This window comes from Scyliorhinus canicula, chromosome 17, assembly GCF_902713615.1.
Source record: "Scyliorhinus canicula chromosome 17, sScyCan1.1, whole genome shotgun sequence".
In the NCBI taxonomy this organism is placed as follows: domain Eukaryota; kingdom Metazoa; phylum Chordata; class Chondrichthyes; order Carcharhiniformes; family Scyliorhinidae; genus Scyliorhinus; species Scyliorhinus canicula.
In genome coordinates this window covers 18,279,092-18,299,743 of record NC_052162.1, presented here as the reverse complement: position 1 = coordinate 18,299,743, position 20,652 = coordinate 18,279,092, and the positions used below count along the sequence as shown (strand labels likewise).

The 20,652-nt window shown below is 45.8% G+C and overlaps 1 protein-coding gene across 9 annotated transcripts in view; it reads left to right on the top strand.

Annotated features, from left to right (window-relative positions):
* LOC119951399 (septin-6) overlaps positions 1–20,652 on the top strand; it is an 86,414-nt gene that overhangs the window by 28,597 nt on the left and 37,165 nt on the right. The window lies entirely within an intron of this gene.

The following is a 20,652-nucleotide window of genomic DNA, read 5'->3' as shown; positions in this document are numbered from 1 at the left end:
TGAGAATCATGCTCCCTTTCGTTTGGGGGAAAATGAAAGGGGACCATATAACTGAGAGAGAAGCCAAATAATTGGGATAGTGACCACAGCCTGGGTTCAATGCAAAAATAGAAAAGGATAACAGAGAGAAACTGGACTAGAAAAAGACTGAGCCAATGAAAGGATTTGGCCCAACTTAACTAGACACAAATGTTAACAGGAGTTCCCAAATGGAAATAATATAAGTATTCCCACGAGGCAAAATGGGCTGCATCAAATAAGTATTCTGGTGCTAACAGAACAGCCAAAAGTAAAATGAGACTTGGCGTATCATTTGATAAAGCGAGGGCTAACGGGAATAAAGAATGTTACAAATATAGAAATGTAGCGACGAAGAAGTGAAAAGAGATTAGATGGATACAAAATTTTTTCATATTTTCATTTTCAAAGACATTTATTAAAAATACTTGCATAATATAAAATGAATAAAGGCATATCAATATATTAAAAGGAAAAGCATGTGTAGGACCAGATAAGGGTGAAGGGGCACTGGTTGGAATACATTGGCGGAAGATGTTGTAGTTGATTGTAAGTAAACAAGATGAACAAAGAGGAAACCCACGCAGACACTGGGAGAAAGACCAAACTCCACATAGCCAGTCACCCGAGGTTGGAATCGAACCCTGACCCCTGGTGCCCTGAGGCAGCAGTGCTAACCACTGCAGCCCCTGCCCCAGTTTAATGAATTGAAGCTCCACCCATATTAAACGTGGAAAGTGTGTTGGCTTAAAAAGTATTGACTGCAACATATGTTCATAAGGGAGAGAAAAATCTCTCGACCAGTTTATATATATATATATCCATATTTTGAGACCATAGAGCATTGAAAGACACTTGTAATAATCAATGGCGCTGACTATTCTGTATTTGACAATTGATTATATTCCTGAAGAAGTAACTGAGCAAATAAATAAAGGGAAAGGAGGAGAGTAGTGCAAATACTCGAGTGTCTTGTTATAGAATTCAGATGGTACAGGATGCGTTGCAGCAGTGAGAATTGAAAGTAGATTGTGGGACAAGAAATTGCGTTTGGGGTTAACAGGTATTGGTTGATTTTAAGAAGAGTTAGAAGAGGTTGGTTTGCACGTGGACATTTTCAGCCTAATATTGAAATGTACTGACCTCGAAGCAGGAAGGCAAATCGCAAAGAAAAATTTCAGATCGATATAATACAGGTTTGCAGAATGGATATATAGGTGAAAGGTACAGTTTTTGCATGAGATGTGGGCCTCTCTGGCAAGGGCAGCATTTGTTACCCATCCCTAATTGACTTTGGACTGAGTGGCTTGCTAGGCCACTTGGGGGGGGGGGGGGGGGGGGCAGTGAAGAGTCCACCATATTGTTGTGGGTCTGGAACCACATGTAGGCCAAGCCAGGTAAGGACGGCGGATTTCCTTCCTGAAAGGATATTGGTGAACCGCATGTGTTTTATGCCAAATTAATGATAGATTCGTGGTCATTATTACTGAGGTTATATTTATATTCCAGATTTATTAATTGGATTTAAATCCCACCAGCTACCGTGGAGGTATTTAAATTCATGTTCCCAAAGGATGTGTCTGGGCCATTGGACTATTAGTCCAATGACATTACCAGCACACCACCATCTCCCCTTCTTCCCCATTAAAACTGTAGAGCCTTGAGAATAGATTCACTAAGTTGGCGCCAAAGATGAGGAGCTCTAAGTTGTGAGGAGTAATTGGACATTGGGCCCATTTCCACTGAAATATCGACAGCTGAGATAAGATATAGGTTAAAAGTGTTACAGTCCGGGGCAGCACGGTGGTGCAGTGGTTATCACTGCTGCCTCACGGCGCCGAGGTCCCAGGTTCGATCCCGGCTGTGGGTCACTGCCCGTGTGGAGTTTGCACATTCTTCATGTGTTCGCGTGGGTTTCGCCCCCCACAACCCAAAGATGTGCTGGCTATGTGGATTAGCCGCGTTAAATTGCCCCTTAATTGAAAAAAATTTAATTGGGTACGCTAAATGTAAAAAAAAATATGTTACAATTGCAGTTGATGTTATAACTGAATGGGAGGATCCCAGAATGGAACCCTGGCTCAAAAGATCGTACCTTTGTTTTAGAAAACGTGGGAGAGTCACAGGATTGCCAATTCGCTTTTAGCAACAAACAAAAAACATTGATTAAATATGAAAAGTTTCATTACCAGACGATAGTTATTCACTCTTTGTCAAAGCTACAGATGCTGCCAGACCCACTGAGATTTTCCCGCATTTTCACTTTCGTTTCAGATTCCAGCATCCGCAGTAATTTTCTTTTAATTGTTCTTCACTTTCCTCTTAGCTTCACAATTGTACACCAATTTCCAGGATAAAACCCAAGGCAGGTGTCATTCACTCGATTTTTTTTATGGATTTCTCCTCTAATTCCCCCAGATGATTGTCACATGAGTTTTTCTAGATTCGACTCTCCGAAAGGTACTCTTTAAAATCTTCTTTCTGGGCAGCACCGCTGCCTCACTATGTTGAGGTCCCAGGTTCAATCCCAGCTTTGGATCGCTGTCTGTATGGAGTTTGCACATTCTCCTCATGTTTGCGTGGGTTTTGCCCCCACAACCCAAAGATGTGCAGGATAGGTGGATTGGCCATGCTAAATTGCCCCTTAATTAGAAAAAATCTATTGGGCGCTCTAAATTTTTAAAAAACCTTCTTTCAAACAATGCTTCCCATCAGCTGTTTCCATCCATAATCCATCCCAGCTTTTCCAACTATCCTTTCAGAAAAACCTACCTCTCCACTGTTTTAATAAGGATTCAAGTTCCAGGTTTTACAACTCTCCTTTCAGGCTTCCTTTGCTTTTGTGTAAACTGAGATCCAGCCACTGATTTTTCTAGCTTTTTATCTTTCTGGCCTCTTAACGATCCTATTCCTTTTCAGCTCTCTTGACTTTACTGAATAGTATCCTGTTCTAGTTCCTGTTTCCTCTGTACCTTTCACTTCAGAGTTCTTGGAAACATCTCTTTATTGTCTAATTTCCTTAACTAGCTGTTCTTTATGTTTTCGGCACTGGTTATCTTAACCATTATTCCATGCTATGGCTTCTCTCTTCTCTCAGCTTTGCTAGATGTTCCCCCTCTCACTTCCTAGTCCCAACTGCTGTGAATTCAGGTGGCACAGTGGTTAGCACTGCTGCTTCACAGCGCCAGGGACCCAGGTTCAGTTCTGGCCTTGGGTGACTGCATGAAATTTGCACGTTCTCCCCGTGTCTGCCTGGATTTCCTCCGGGTGCTCTGGTTTCCTTTCACAGTCCAGATGTGCAGGGTAGGCGGACTGGTCGTGCCAATGGTGGGTTTACTGGGTTACGGGGATAGGGTGGGGGTGTGGACTTGGGTAGAGTGCCCCTTCGGAGGGTCGGTACAGACCTGATGGGCTGAATGGCCTCCTTCTGCCCTGTAGGAATTCTATGATTTTTCTATGATCCTGGCCCCAGGTCACTGTCCATGTGAAGTTTGTGCATTCTCCCCGTGTCTGCGTGGGTCTCACCCCCACAACCTAAAGATGCGCAGCGTAGATGGATTGGCCATGCTAAATTGCCCCTTTATTGGAAAACGTAATTGGGTACTCTATGGGCATAACATGATCCTTTTCTATGGTATGAACGTTGACTATCCAATTGACTATCCACTTTTCAGCTCTTCAGGGGATTGAGAGGGAATTTACTGGCGGTACAACATTGCATAGAAGATCTAAGTTTGTTTGGATCACTTTCAGGCAACTGAACAATTGAATGTCAATGAAATATTGGTGCACACTGGGAAAAGCTAAGTTGTGGACTGAAGCCAAGAAGTGCCTCTGTATAGAACGATTTAGTACGTTGAATGGCCCTTTTGAGTTTCTATAGTGGCAACAAAGGGATTGTTTGGGAGGCAGCTGTTGGGATGAAGAAACTATACATTTTCTGGGAGTCTTGGATAGCTGGGTTAAACAATCTCTCATTCTTATACCTTGGGTGAAAAGCAAGCGTGTTCTTGGCTAATATTAATCCTTCAAACAACATGACAAATAAACAATGAATTGGTCTGCATTGCTGTTTGTGGGACCTTGCTGGATGTCAATAGCCTGCCTGACATTACAATAGTGACTACACTTTAGAATTACATCATTGGCTGTAAAGTGCTTTGCCATGTCCTGGGGTGGGGAAAGGTTGTAGAAAGGCACTTCTTTTCTCTTTATTTACTTCAAGTTCAACATGCTGTCTTCGCACCATTTAAATTTGAAATTGTAAAATCTCTATGCTCCGCGACCTGGCTCCATTGCTCACACATCATCATACCTCACTAAAGCTTTAATTACAGCACTATAAAAGGTCAATGCGGATGCAACATTTAAAATGCTGCAGGCTAATCACACAACAGTGACCGTGGCACAAATTGCTGAGGAACCGAGAAGCGCTCTGAGCCAGTGTCCAGTTTCACTTTTGTGTCGTGCTGTGTCTGCCTATGTATTTTTCTTTAAAACGGGTTGGAACTGTGTGTGTGGCACAAAACAGAACCTATTCCAAAGCTAGGGATTTCCATGAGTTGGAACAATTTGTCGTCGGTTAGTTGATCTAACATAAGCAATTTCCTCATTTAAGGATTGATGGAACCATCAATTCACCAGACACGTGTTTCCGATATGAATCTAGGCTTTAATCGACTTACTTCAGAGCCAGCCTGTTACCCGTTGATGAACTCTTAGTGAACTCAGGCTGACTCTGGACAAGGGTATTTATACAGCTGTACTAGGGGGAGGAGTCGTGGGCGGAGCCAAGGGTGGAGCCCAGTACAAGTTCCTGAGTACTCCCAGAGCTACTCCCCCTAGTGGTAGGATAGCGCTACTGCGCTTACAAAGACAGTGTGAATTAGCATATATATATTACATTCACCACAAGGATAGCATTTAAAGAGATGAAATCTTTATTTGACCAATTGGTGAGTCTTGTGTATATGCTACTGCTAACATCTTGCAAAATAAAAGCCGTAATTTTATTTATTTATTTACGGGATGTGGGTGTCCCTGCCCTCCATTTCAGAGGGCTTTTGAGAGTCAAAACACATTGCTGGTGGTGGATCTGCAGTCACATGTAGGCCAGACCAGGTAAGGATGGCAGATTTCCTTCCCTAAAGGACATTGGTGAACCAGATGGGTTTTTACAACAATCGACAATAGTCATCAAGAGGCCTTTAATTCCAGGTTTTCAACTCGGATCCCCAGATCTTTCCCTGGGTCTCTGGATTACTTGTCCAGTGTCAATGCCACTTCACCATTCCCTCCCCTGAGGATCATTAGATTTGATCATTGCCTCCCCATGAGTAGCAACCCCGATTGTCCCATCCTCTGCTTTCCACTGATCTCCCGTGCCCCGGTGAGATTCAACTTAATCAACTTCCTCTGTGACACTGCGCCATTGGGATCTTCAGTGGATCACCAATTGCTATCCGTTGTTACTTTTCCTTCCAGAACACCCATCCTATTGCAAACATAGTCTTTGGCTCCATGATTTAGTTGTGGAGGTTTGCAAATAACATTTTATCTTGGGCTGAATCTTGGGTGCACCATGACCCTTCCTGAAACCTCTCCTCCTGGCTCCCCTTTCCACCACCTGCCCAAGTCTGGCCACCTTGGTGCTGGGGTGGTCAGGTTGTGAAATCAAACCTTGGTATTATACCGCTTCTCCCTATCTACAGGGGGCACAGTGGTTAGTACTGCTGCCTCACAGCACCAGGGAATTTGACTTCGGCCTTGGGAGACTGAGAGTTTGCCCGTTCTCCTTGTGTCTGCGTGCATTTCCTCCGGGTGCTCTGGTTTCCTCCCACAGTCCAAAGGTGTGCAGGTTAGGTGGATTGGCCATTTTCAATGTGCGGGCATATGAGAATAGGGTGGAGGAGCAGGTCTAGGTAGAGTACTCTTTCGGAGGGCTGGTGCAGACGAGATGGGCCAAATGGCCTCCTGCACTGTAGGGATTCTATGGATGCCCTGTGCAGATCCCTCATGATTTTGAACGCCCCTATCAAATCATCTCTCAATGTTCCGTTCTCTCAGGCGAACAACTCCAGTTTCTCCAATCTATAATAAATGTAATTATCCCTTCATCCCTTTCATCCATTCACGTGAATCTTTTCTACACCCTTCCTAATGCTTTCAAATACTTTCTCAAATGTGGTAGCCAGAACTGGACATTGCACCAGCTGAGACAGAACCAGTGTTTTATTTTTAAAAGGTTCACCATAACCTCCTTGCTTTTGCTCTGACTGCCTCAATTTATAAAGCCACTTTCTCTTTTTTTTTAAAATAATTTTTATTGAGAAATTTTGATTTTATACAACAATAACACACCTTAGTAAAATACCGAAAATAACAATAATATTAACAATCATATACATTCGCCCCATCCCCATGAACAACCCAGCATTTTAACAACAACGCAAATTAACACACTATAAAGTTACAGAATAAACACTACAATAATGCCCCCCCCCCCCCCCCCCCCCCCCGGGTTGCTGCTGCTATTGACCCAGTTACCTATCTCTGAGCCAGGAAGTCCAGAAAAGGCTGCCATCGTTTATAGAACCCTTGTGTTGATCCTCTCAGGGCAAATTTGACCTTTTCCAATTTTATAAATCCCGCCATGTCACTGATCCAGGTCTCCACGCTTGGGGGCCTCGCATCCTTCCACTGTAGCAGAATCCTTCGACGGGCTACTAGGGACGCAAAGGCCAGGACCCCGGCCTCTTTCACCTCCTGCACTCCCGGCTCCACCCCAACCCCAAAAATCGCGAGTCCCCACCCTGGCTTGACCCTGGATCCAACCACCCTCGACACCGTCCCCGCCACCCCCTTCCAGAATTCTTCCAGTGCTGGGCATGCCCAGAACATATGGGCGTGGTTCGCAGGACTCCCCGAACATCTGGTGCACCTGTCCTCACCCCCGAAGAACCTACTCATCCTAGTCCCGGACATGTGGGCCCGGTGCAGCACCTTAAATTGGATGAGACTAAGCCTCGCACATGAGGAGGAAGAGTTGACTCTCTCCAAGGCCTCCGCCCAAGTCCCGTCCTCTATCTGCTCCCCGAGTTCCTCCTCCCATTTAGCCTTCAGCTCCTCCACTGACGACTCCTCCACCTCCTGCATTACCTTATAGATGTCAGACACCTTCCCCTCTCCTACCCACACCCCCAAAAGCACTCTGTCCATCGTCCCCTGCGAGGGCAGCAAAGGGAATCCCTCTACCTGTCGCCTAGCAAACGCCTTTACCTGCAGGTATCTGAACATGTTCCCCGGGGGAAGGCCAAATTTATCTTCCAGTTCCCCCAGGCCCGCAAACCTCCCGCCAATAAACAAGTCCCTCAATTTGCTGATGCCGCCCTTTGCCATCCCCTGAATCCCCCATCCGTGTTCCCCGGGATGAACCGATGGTTGCCACCCAGTGGAGCCTCCATCGAGCCCCCTGTTTCCCCCCGATGCCGTCTCCACTGTCCCCAGATTCTTAGGGTCGCCGCCACCACCGGGCTCGTGGTAACCCTCTTGGGGGAGAGCGGCAACGGTGCCGTTACCATGGCACCCAGGCTCGTACCTCTACATGACGCCATCTCCATTCTTTTCCACGCCGCCCCTCCCCCCTCCATCACCCATTTACGCACCATTGACACATTGGCTGCCCAATAGTACCCCAGAAGGTTAGGCAGCGCCAGCCCGCCTCTATCCCTTCCTCGCTCCAGGAACACCCTCCTCACTCTCGGAGTCCCATGTGCCCACACAAAGCTCAGAATACTGCCGGTCACTCTCCTAAAGAAGGCCCTGGGGATAAATATGGGCAGGCACTGAAAAAGGAACAAGAACCTCGGAAGCACTGTCATTTTGACGGACTGCACCCTCCCCGCCAACGACAATGGCAGCATGTCCCACCTCCTGAACTCCTCCTCCATCTGATCTACCAGTCTGGTAAAGTTATGCTTGTGGAGAGTCCCCCAGTCCCTGGCCACTTGCACCCCCAGGTACCTAAAGCTCTCCCCTGCCCTCCTAAGCGGGAGCCTACCAATTCCTTCCTCCTGGTCTCCAGGGTGCACCACAAACACCTCGCTCTTGCCTAAGTTTAATTTATAACCTGAGAAGGTCCCAAACTCGGCTAGTAACTCCATCACTCCCGGCACCCCTCCCACCGGGTCCGCCACATACAGTAACAGGTCGTCGGCATACAACGACACCCTATGTTCCTCTCCACCTCGCACCAAGCCTCTCCACCTCTCTGAATCTCTCAATGCCATCGCCAGCGGCTCGATTGCCAGTGCAAACAACAAGGGGGACAAGGGGCAACCCTGCCTGGTCCCTCGGTAAAGCCGGAAGTACTCCGACCTCCTCCTATTCGTGGCCACGCACGCCATCGGGACCTCATATAGCAGCCTTACCCATCTAATGAACCCTTCACCAAATCCAAACCTCCCCAACACCTCCCATAGGTACCCCCACTCCACTCTATCGAAGGCCTTCTCCGCATCCAGCGCCACCACTATCTCTGCCTCCCCCTCAATCGCCGGCATCATAATGACATTCAGCAATCTCCGCACATTCGTGTTCAGCTGCCTTCCCTTCACAAAACCTGTCTGGTCCTCATGCACAACCCCTGGCACACAGTCCTCTATCCTGGTGGCCAGGATTTTTGCCAGCACCTTAGCATCCACGTTGAGGAGAGATATGGGCCTGTATGAACCACACTGCTGGGGGTCCTTGTCCTTCTTTAAAATTAACGAGATCAGTGCCCGTGACATCGTCGGGGGCAAAGTCCCCCCTTCCCACGCTTCGTTGAGTGTCCGCACCAGCAAGGGGCCCACTAGGTCCACGAACTTTTATAAAATTCCACCGGGAACCCATCCGGCCCCGGTGCCTTCCCTGACTGCATCTGCCCGATCCCCTTAACTAGCTCCTCCAGCTCAATCGGCGCACCCAGCCCCTCCACCTTCTCCTCCTGCACCTTCGGGAAAGAAAGCCCGTCGAGGAACCTCTTCATTCCCCTCCTCTCCCCCGTTGGCTCCGACCGGTACAGTTCCCCGTAAAAGTCCTTGAAGACCTCATTCACCTCTACCCCCTTCCGCACCACATTCCCACTCTTGTCTCTCACTCCAGCAATCTCCTTAGCCGCATCCCGCTTGCGGAGCTGATGAGCCAGCATCCTACTCGCCTTTTCACCATGTTCGTACACTGCCCCTTGTGCCTTCCTCCACTGTGCCTCCGCCTTTCTAGTGGTCAGCAAATCAGATTTAGCCTGCAGGCTGCGCCTCTCCCCCAACAGTCCCTCCTCTGGTGCCTCTGCATACCTCCTGTCCACCTCCAGCATCTTTCCCACCAGTCTATCCCTCTCACTCCTCTCGCTCCTCTCCCTGTGTGCCCGGATGGATATCAGCTCCCCACGAATTACTGCCTTCAGGGCTTCCCAGACCATCCCCACCTGAACCTCCCCCGTATCATTCACCTCAAGGTACCCCTCAATACTTGCCCGGACCCTCCTACAATAAAGCCACTTTCTCAACCTCCCTGCCACCTTCCAACAATTTGTGCACGTATACTCTCGTTTCTCTCTAATCCTATAGCCTCTTTAGAACTATGCCCTTTTGATTTTATATGGTCTGTTGCTTTTCCTACCAAAATATATCACATTGCGATTCTCTGCCTTAAATTTAATTGCTACATATCTGTCATTTTCACCAGTCTCTCCCTATGTCCTTTTGAAATCTATCTGTATCCTCCACACAATTCACAATATTTCCATACTTTGTCCTGTCCGCACATTTTGGAATTGTGTCCTAAAATTTCAAGTCAAAGTCGTTAATGTGTATGAAAAAGAGCTGTGGTCCTATTACCGACCCCTTGGGGAAACACCTGCTTCTGATCAGAAAAGTAACCATTCACCATGACACCCAGCAAAACAAAAGGCAAATGGTGTAGATGCTGGAAATCTGAAATAAAAACTGAAATTGCTGAGTCCGCTGAGCGGGGCTGGCAGTATCTGTGGAAAGAATTAAACTTCTCAGGCCTGCGACTGATTTTTCTCTCCAGTGTGAGAACCCTCTCTGCTGTCATTTCCCATGATTGTTTTTATCTGAAATCCAATCTAGAGAAGGTGCCTGCATTGTATTGGTCATGTCAGTCCATGTGTGCACTGTACATGCCAAACAAATGTCACGGGTCCAATGCATGGGCGTCTTTGACGCGTGGGAAAATAAGCTATTTGGATTTTGTTTTTAAGTGGACCCGGGGCATTAGGAAAGGTGATGAGGACTTTGTTCTTCACACTGTAGCAAAAGTCGGTATTTCATCCCCAGTTGGTCACTGGACTAATAATCCAGAGACTGGTTTGGGGCCCCCGTTTAGCTCCGGTTGCTGGACGGCTGGTTTGTGATGCGGAGCGAGGCCAGCTGCATGGGTTCAATTCCTGTAACAACTGAGGTTATTCGCGAAGGCCCCGCCTCTTCAACCTTACCCTCACCTGAGGTGTAGTGACCCTGAGGTGTAGTGACCCTGAGGTGTAGTGACCCTGAGGTGTAGTGACCCTGAGGTGTAGTGACCCTGAAGTTAAATCACCACCAGTCAGCTCTCCCCCTCAAGGGGGAAAGCAGCCTATGGTCATCTTTACCGTACCTACCTTAACCCAGTCTAATGATAGGGAGGGATACGGGTTCAAACCTCGACATGGTAGCTGATGGGATTTAAGTTTAATTAATAATAATTTGAAATTGAAAGCTAGTCCTAGTAATGATGACCATGAAGATTTCATTGATTATTATTTTAAACAAACAACATTTGGTTCACTGATGTCCTTTGGGGAAGGAAATCTGTTGCCTTTGCCTGGCCTACATGTGACTCCAGATCCACAGCAATGAGGTTGACTCTTGGGGCTGCCCTTTGATCTGGCAGAGCAAGCCTCACAGTTCAAGGGCAAATCCCCCCCTCTGAATTCGACCTTTATTCCCCCCCCCCCCCTCCCCCGCCCAAAACAAAATTACTGGGACCTTTGGCTTCGAATTTTAAAAAATATGTACATGTAACTCCTGGATTACTGCTTGGTCATATGGCATTTGCAAATATAAGTATGATGGGAAATGGGTAACATAGACCAGTTAAATAATAATCTTTATTGTTGTCACAAGTAGGCTTACATTAACACTGCAGTGAAGTTATTGTGAAAATCTCCTAGTTGCCACAATCCGGCGCCTGTTCGGGTACACGGAGGGAGAATTCAGAATGTCCAGTTCACCTAACAGCACATCTTTCCGTGACTTGTGGGAGGAAACCGGAGCACCCGGAGGAAACCCACGCAGACACTGGGAGATCGTGCAGACTCCACACAGGCAGTGACCCAAGCCGGGAATCGAACCTGGGACCCTGGCGCTGTGAAGCAACAGTGCTAACCACTGTGCTACCATGCTGCCCATGGCAACGGAATGTCAACTCTTTGGCACAACTGCTATAAACGCACCTTATAAACGAACAATTCACGTAGATGAGCTTTACAAACCCTGATGTTGCCACCTGAGTGTTTCTAAATGGTTAGACATAATAAAATCCAATTAGTCTTTGAATGCATTTTTGAAAGGGGCTGTTTAGCACAGGACTAAATCGCTGGCTTTGAAAGCAGACCAAGCAGGCCAGCAGCACGGTTCGATTCCCGTAACAGCCTCCCCGAACAGCTGCCGGAATGTGGCGACTAGGGGCTTTTCACAGTAACTTCATTTGAAGCCTACTCGTGACAATAAGCGATTTTCATTTCATTTCATTGGCCCTCATAACGTGCATATGGAACAGATTAGCTTTTGGTTACAATAAAATGCACCTGATTTGAGACACAAGAGGAAATTGAAGAGCGTTGATACGAGAAGCTCGTGCATTACAGGTTCACCCCTCGCCATGTGCTCTTCGACCAGCCTCTTGAGTCTCGTTATTATTTTCAGACCTTGAGGTTGGAAAGTTGCTGCAGTGCTGCTACATCCTCCACGCTGTAACCCACTCCATTCATTTCTCAGTCACCCACCTCTTCAACACATGGTGTCTCACTAACTTACCTTCCATTATTTCAACTTGAGAAAGGAATATTTTGAAATTCTTAAATTCCATTTTGGTGCCTCTATCTTGGTAATTGGTTTCAGAATTATTGCTCGTCTGAATTGAGACCAGAATGTTTGGTAACAGATGAGTGTTGATGATCCTATCAGGACTAAGATGCAAAATGTGGTTAAAACATTGGAAACTTACTAATTGCAGGGTGTCTTTCATCAACATTCAAGTCTTGACTGCACACCAGGCCATGTAATCTTTTAAAAATATATTCTTTGGGTGGCACAGTGGTTAGCCCTGCTGCCTCACGGCACTGAGGTCCCAGGTTCGATCCTGGCTCTGGGTCACTGTCCATGTGGAGTTTGCACATTCTCCCTGTGTTTGCGTGGGTTTTGCCCCCACAACCCAAAGATGTGCAGGCTAGATGGATCGGCCACGCTAAATTGCCCCTTAATTGGAAAAAATGAATTGGGCACTTGAAGTTAATTTTTTTTAAATGTATTATTTCTTGAGACATGGATGTTGCAGGCAAAGCCCTGTTACCCATCCTGAACAGATCTTTAAGTAAGTGACCATTTCACAGGGCACTTAAGGATTAACCACGCTGCTGTGGTTCTGGAGTCGCATGTAGGCCAGATCAAGGTAAAGGACATTACTGAACCAGATGAGTTTTTACAACAATCGATGATAGATTCATGGTCATGATTACTGAGACTGTCTTTATATTTGAGATTTATTAACTGAATTCCAATTCCACCAGCTGCCATGGTGGGATTTGAACCCACATATTCCCCGGAGCATTAGCCTGTTCTCTGGATTATTGGACAATCATAGAATCATAGAATTTACAGTGCAGAAGGAGGCCATTTGGCCCATCAAGTCTGCAGCGGACCTTGGAAAGAGCACCCTACTCAAGCTCACGCCTCCACCCTATCCCCGTAACCCAGTAACCCCACTTAGCCCCAATTATATGACCATTATGCCAATATCGCTGCCACATTTGGCTCATCGTGTAGGTTGTGATTAGTTGGAAAGTGAAGCCAAACCTAAACCCTAGGATATGCTTTTGGAGACCATTAGATGTCCTTGTGCTTCTGTGCAGTACATGAACAATGCATGGTTAGGCATAGATATGAGTATAATTTTAGAATTTTGAAGTATTGAAGCATTGGGATGCTTGATATGAATACCAAATAAACTCAAATTAAACTAATACAACTTCAGAAGAATACACTTAATAATGCTATAGCAATACGACTGGGCTGTGGAGGTTCAATGCTCGAGTTCATTGTTACAGATTCGGTGAATCATGACTAATGGATGACTTTAACCAATAAACTAGTTTGGAGCTATTATCTGCAATTTCTAAGAAATGAAGAGAACGGGGGCAAATTATAACCCTTGTGCATGTCTTAGAAATTATGGTTGAGATATTTATGGGAGAGGGAGTATTCAGTCTGTGCATTTATCTTGGTTATTAAGCATTTTCTGCTTTCATAAATATTCTCTGCTGCTGAGATAATCGCGCATTCTTGTGTTCACCCTTCCACCCTTTTGTCCTCAATGAAATGAACCTCTGCTCGTTCATAAGTTAATGCTGGAATTATACTGATTAGACACAGAGAGAGCTTGATTTAATTGGTACAAATCAAGTCTAATGTATTTGTTTAACACTTGGCAACGCTCATGTGTGTGTTATTTATATGTTGAGAGGTATTATTTATATGTTAGAGTCTAATATGCACTCAGAGCATTTGCATTGTGACCAAATATGTACGTTAAGTTCACCAGTACAGAAACATCACTGGTGGACGAGAAATAGAAACGCCTGCGATAAAACAAATGAAAGTTTCTACAAATCTGATTTACAGGAGGTTTTTTTTTTTAAAGTTAATTCTGGCGAGTGTTGATGTCATTTTCATGCAAGTCAGGGCTGGAATCTCTGCTTCCTTGAATGCGATTTGAGCAGTGGCAGAAACTTGATATATTGCTTTGTGCCAATTCCTAGCCAATAGTGTAACCCCAATTTTCGGGAATAAAAACGGAAAATGCTGGCAAAACCCAGCAGCCCTGACGGCATCTGTGGCGAGAGAAACACAGAGTTGATGTTTTGAGTCTTTAGAAGAAGAACCATATTTGACTCCCAACACTTGCTCTGTTTCTCTTTCCACAGATGCTGCCAGACATGCTGGGATTTTACAGCATTTTCGATTTCCAACATCCGCAGTGTTTTGCTTTTATTTTGATGCCCGTTTTTCAGGGCTTTGTTAGGCGTGCTGCACCATTCTGTCTCCGGATTGTGCTGAGCAAAGACTGAAAACCTTTAGGCTTTAAAACCAGTGCAGCTCTGTGCCCTGTGCGTGTGTGTGTGTGTGTATGTATAGACCGAGCCTGTAACGAGCACTCCTACACTGTCTGATCTCTATTCAATCACTACTCCACATTCATTGGATATCATTGCCACTCAATCTGGCTCTCAATCTGAAATGTGTCATTGTCGGGCAACCGAGTAAGAATCAGAGGAAACAAATCTGTCCCAGTACAAACACAAACTTGAACCTTGGGTAGAAGAAGCAGACTTCTTTGAAATGATTTTTTTGTCGCATTGTCCAACCCAGTGTGAATAGAGGCCTGGGAAATTATTGGAGAGGCTCCTGGATGATAAGTGGCCACTGGCTTCATTTATATGTGCCAGACATTCTTAATCCATGAGCTCTTCAATGGCGACGGGTTCAAGGATACCAGTAATGGCTTTAATTAAAACAAAAATCCCTGGGAAAGCAGAGCAGCTTGTAAAACAAGCCAGCACTTGGGGAAGCACATCTTTCGTTAATTCTGGGCTGTTCTACACCTCTGTTTTTTGAGGGACACCTGAAACATTCCTCTGTCTTTCCTCTTTATAAGTGCTGCAGAGAGACTGAGTCACAACCTACAGGCACAACAAAATTCATAAAAGAAGTTGCTATTTCGATTCAAACACACAATAAATTCTAGCCTAAATGGGCAGAGGTCTCAGTTTGTATCTCTTACTTGTCTCCACTCCTTTTTGCCATTTTGAAGTGATGAAAGAAATAGATTTCCCTCCTCCGTTTCCCCAGAGTTGTGACGTCTTGGGGAGGAGGTTAGTGGCCTGGCCTGGTATAGGAAGTGGACGTGCAGATCAGTAGGCTTCCAGGTTCTGTCCTGGCTTTGGCCCAGTTGGCTTGGGAACTGCAACACTTGAATTGGCTTCAATTCCCACCCAGAGATAGAAGGGAGAAGACAGGCAAAAAAGGAAATGCACGATCCAAAGGACAAACAAAGTTTACGATCCCCGCTCTATCTTCCGAACCCCCAGTGCATCACCATATTCTGAATTGAAACATAAAATGCACTATAAATACACTGCAAGTCAGTTAACCCCCACTCAAAGCACTTTACTTGTGCACTTTTGAAACATGGCTAATGTTCTAATGTCTGAAGCACAGTGGCCACTTTGTACTTGGCAAGCTCCCGCAAATTGCAATGCCAAAATGGCCAGATAACGTTTTTTTGCTGAGTTGACTGAAGGATAAATATTGGATAGAACACCAGGGCAACCTCCACAATTTGAAATAATGGCATGGGAACTTTTACATCCATCCGATTAGGAAAATGGGGCCATGGTTTAGCACAGGGCTAAATCGCTGGCTTTTAAAGCAGACCCTGGCAGGCCAGCAGCGCGGGTTCAATTCCCGTACCAGCCTCCCCGAACAGGCGCCGGAATGTGGCGACTAGGGGCTTTTCACAGTAACTTCATTTGAAGCCTACTTGTGACAATAAGCGATTTTCATTTCATGTCTTATCAAAGTCGGGACATCTGACAGTGCAGCACTATCTCAGCAGTGTGGAGCCAGCAGGACCACGGAATAATTACAACCCCATTAAATAAATTGGCCAAATTGTCTGCTGCCTATTCGTAATTTAAAACGATCTGTAATAAGTGACTTTTTATGGCAGTCATTTCTGTGATGCCTTTGTCCAGGATATGTGGTGGGTGCCCTGCGCAATGTTGCGGGCAGCTGTGTGGTAGCATGCACTGAAGTGGGGGAAAGTGCAACATAATCCAGTAGTGTAATTAAAAATATCAATGAATCGCATCTTGAACCTGTGCACCCCCCCCCCCCCCCACCACCAAAAAGACGTGAATATTTTGGGTGAAGGAGTCGTTCTTCAGCGCTGAAATTTGAAAGATAAGCGAACACCGTAATTGAACAGGGGAAGGGTGTAGGTGAATTTGGGGACAAAATGTGCTCTGATCACAGGAATATTTGCCTGCTTTGAAAAGCGAAGAAAGAGGGAAGATGTACACTTTGGCTTGCTCACATCGATAATATACGATCTCCTGAATCCAGATTCTGATAATAATCGCTTATTATCACAAGTAGGCTTCAATCAAGTTACTGTGGAAAAGCCCCTAGTCACCACATTCTGGCACCTGTTCGGGGAGGCCGGTACGGGAATTGAACCCGCGCTGCTCGCATTGTACTGCATTAAAAGCCAGCTGTTTAGCCCACTGTGCTGGAATGCAAGATGTGGATGGGGGGAACAGCAGGGACCTGTCATGGTTGAGAACGTGCCCTCTGTTGAACCTGAGGACATGGGAGAGTCGTAGTCAAAAGGTGTTGCTGACCCGTATTTAAAAGAGTTAATTCAGTAACTCTGGTGAGGAAAATGGAATCAATTCACAGAGTCACAGAATTGTTATAGTGCGGAGGGCGACCATTCAGCCCACCGTGTCTGCACCAATTTTCAGAACGAGCAATTGGTGCTGATGCAGCAAATGTGCGAATTGGTGGAAGGAAGGAAATTGAGGGAAGAGAGCGCCCCGTAGTTGTGGGATTTGGTGAGCTTGTGAATAGCACACGTGGAAGAGTGATGGTGCTAGGGATGTCCAGGAAGGGGAGAAAATTATACCGAATACTTGAAAGTAGGGGATGGGTGAATATTGGGAACTTAATAAATGAGTAGCTCATGATTGGAACAAGGTCAGGAAGCAGCAAAAACATTTTCCGTCCTACGTAAAAGTGATCGCAAGTGATTGAAGGGCCACTTTTACACAAACGGTGACCACAAGCTGTCGTGTGAATCTTTTCTTTCTGGAGGATGGGTGAGGAGGAAAACATAATGACGAAGGGCACTTTTAAAAATTCAACCACTTCAAAGCTTAGCTGCACAGATGAGCAGTGCAAGCAGAGGTGTTGGTGTTTCAGATCATTATCTTGCCTTCAATTAAATTTAGGAGTCCTTCCATCTCCGACACTTGTGAGTTCTCTGTCTGCTAGAAATTGCTATCTTATTACAAATTTGTTCTTAATAGAGATATTAACTTGTTCACTTGCGGGTTCCAGCCATGTGTAACAGACCTTTGAATGTCCTTCTGTCAACCCAGCACAGCCAGCAAGTATATTACTAACCATTGACATAAACACTAATTCAAGCATACAATTAGGCATTACCACTACAGTATTATTAACTTGGGGCCTGTGTCTTCTACAGTTTGAAAGATTGAAAAAGGATGTAAGCATCCTAGAGTTCACTTCTAAAGTACTTCATTGGCTGTAAAGCACTTTGAAGCATTCAGTAGTCATGAAAAGCACTATAAAAATGCAAGTCTTTCTTTTAGCATCTTCAATTATACTTGGATGTAATTTGAAGATTGCAGCTTTACAAATTAATTTTATGGAAGAGGGATTGAGGGCAGGACACAGGACCTATTCAAGAAATGACAAATTCACAAATGAAGTTCGGAAGGACATTAGGCATGTTGGTGGATTGGGATTGGGCAGACAAGTGGCAGATGAAGTTCAATGCAAACAAGTGTGGTGATTCATTTTGGCAGGAAGAATATGGGCAGTCAGTATAAAATAAAGGGAGAAACTCTAAAAGAGGTGCTGGGACAGAGGGACCTTGGTGTGTATGTACATAAGTCACTGAAGGTGGCATGTTTGTTGATCTTTAAATTCTTCACCCGGTAGTCTGGCTCAATAAAATGAGAGATGGATTTGTAGGTATAGTATCATTTAATAATAAGCAACTTGCAAGGCTGGCCTACTGGGAGAACTCCAGGACACACAGCCGCCTCCTGTGAGTTCCACAGCAAGAGAGACAGAAGACAAAAGGGTATCTGCTGATGTATTCAAAATCACAGTAAGATTCACATATAAGCTTCCCATTGGTCATTCTATACACCTCCTGACCTGGCCCTATATCCTAATTGGTCACTTTGCATTGTAACCCCAGCATCCTTTTCACCATGCTCACCCCGAGGGTCTCAAACAGGCTTTTGCTAAATTCCTTTGTCTGTGAGCTCACTACCATCGGACCGGCCCTATTATCTATACTATTTTAACTAATAATCCTATTTTTATCACATTCATTTATTCATTTCCTCATTCCCTCCTTTTATCATTTCATGATAACCTATCGGTCCAAGCCGCAGTCACGGCCCCTCATCTAGGAACATTCGTCGCTGTATTTCTAATTCCTGTTGCAGCACCCCATCATCCGCTGCACTCTCGTGCATCCGAACAGCCAAGACTCTAGGGGCGGCTATCTGTTCCACCGCATTCTGCATTTTACCTATCACGCATTTAAGGATGGCCAGGCCCACAAAGATGCAGACGAGTGCCACCGCTAGATACATGGCCATATTTATCAACCAATCCTTCCAACCTCCGAATCCCCAGCTACCCCAAGAGCCAGGGTCCCGCATACCGTCCAGGTGGTCCCTTATGCGACCCATAAATGTAGTGATGTTAGCGGTTAAATCTTGAACTCCCATGATACACTTACCCTGCACTATGGCGCATACCCCACCTTCACGGGCCAGAAGATAGTCAAGAGCATACCGGTTCTGCATGGCAAACAACCGCAGTTGAGATAGTTCCTTTGTTATTGCCCCGAGGGCTCCTAAGGTCTCGTTTCCCAGGATGGTAAGACCGCAAATAAAATAATTCCTATCGTTGACCGCCAAGGAACCCCCCACACACCCCAGTGTCAAGGCGCTCAGAATTCCCCATCCAGCTGAGTGGCCCCGGTTGGGTGCTAGGACCTGAGGTTTCTTCCAACCTTCGCAAAATTCGGCTGAGACTGACCGGCACGCCAATTGATGGTGCAGTATGCACTCAGTGGGGCAGGGGACCGTGGTAGGGACTAGAGTCCCGATAGCAATTAGTATCTTCAACTTTATTATTAGTGGCATTGGGTGCAAGAGTAAAGTGGTCATGTTGAACTTGTATAAGACACCAGTTAAACCTCATCTAGTCCCTGAATGTCCAAGGATGTGCAGATTAGATGTGTTGGCCATGGTCAGTGTGAGGGGCTGCAGAGGTGGGGCAGGAGACTGGGCCTAGGCAGGTTGCTGTTTCGGAGGGTTGGTGCAGAATCAATGGGCCGAATGGGCTCCTGCACTGCAGGAGGAAAGGTAATGTGAGGAAAAATGAAAATCGCTTATTGTCACAAGTAAGCTTCAAATGAAGTTACTGTGAAAAGCCCCTAGTCACCACATTCCGGTGCCTGTTCGGGGAGGCTGGTACAGGAATTGAACCATGCTGTTGGCCTGCCTGGGTCTGCTTTCAAAGCCAGCGATTTAGCCCTGTGCTAAACAGCCCCTCATGCCATGTGTGAAGGATATAAGCCATGTGTGAAGAATATGAAATTGATTGACTGGAAGCAAACGGTGGTGTTGATAGATGTTTTTCAGACTAGGAAGTGGTTTGCTGTGTAGTTTCCCAAAGGTTAATTTTGAGTCCATTACTCCTTTCAGATTTTATAAACAACCTAGACTTGGGTGTTAGAATGGTGTGAAACTTGGCAAAGTAGTAGATATTAATGAGCATAATTTGAGGACATAATGGTGAAATCGGTAGAAACGTAACAGATGGAGTTCATTGTGGAGAATTTTGAAGTGATAAGGGCATCTTCTTAACCACCCCCTAGTTGGCTTCATGACTTAAAGCTCTTCCCATATCCCAAACAATGAAGATGATGTCGAAATCGAAAGTATAGGGTTCTACCTCCCTCCTTTTCTCCCCTTTCCTCCTCTCTCATTCTGTCCTCCCTTTTTCCATCTCTCTCTCTTTCCATCTCTCTCTCTCTCACTCTCTCTGCCTTCCTCTTACTGTCTCCCTTCCTCTCTCCCTCTCCCTCTCTCTCTCTCTCCCTTCCTTCCTGCCCTTTTCTTCCCCTCCCCTCTCGCTTTCCTTTCCTCTCTCGCCTCTCCCCCGCTCCAACATTTTGCTACAGCACCTTTGGGGAATGGGTCAGATTAACTGTTGAATCAGTTTCATTTTGATCATTAAAATGTGGCCGTGGGTTAGCAGGCAGCCTTATTTCTGCCAGACCCACAATTGGAAATAATAATGTCAGCGTTCAAGATTAGGTTAACTTGGTGTATTTTAAAAAAAAGTTGGATTGACAGGATATGGGAGTGTGCGGGTGAATGTGATTAGCTTGCACGAACTGGTGCAGTCACATTGTAACTTCTGTGCGTTTCTAGTCTCTTTCTGTAAATGCAAAATGACGAATGGGACTTCCATCAGTGCC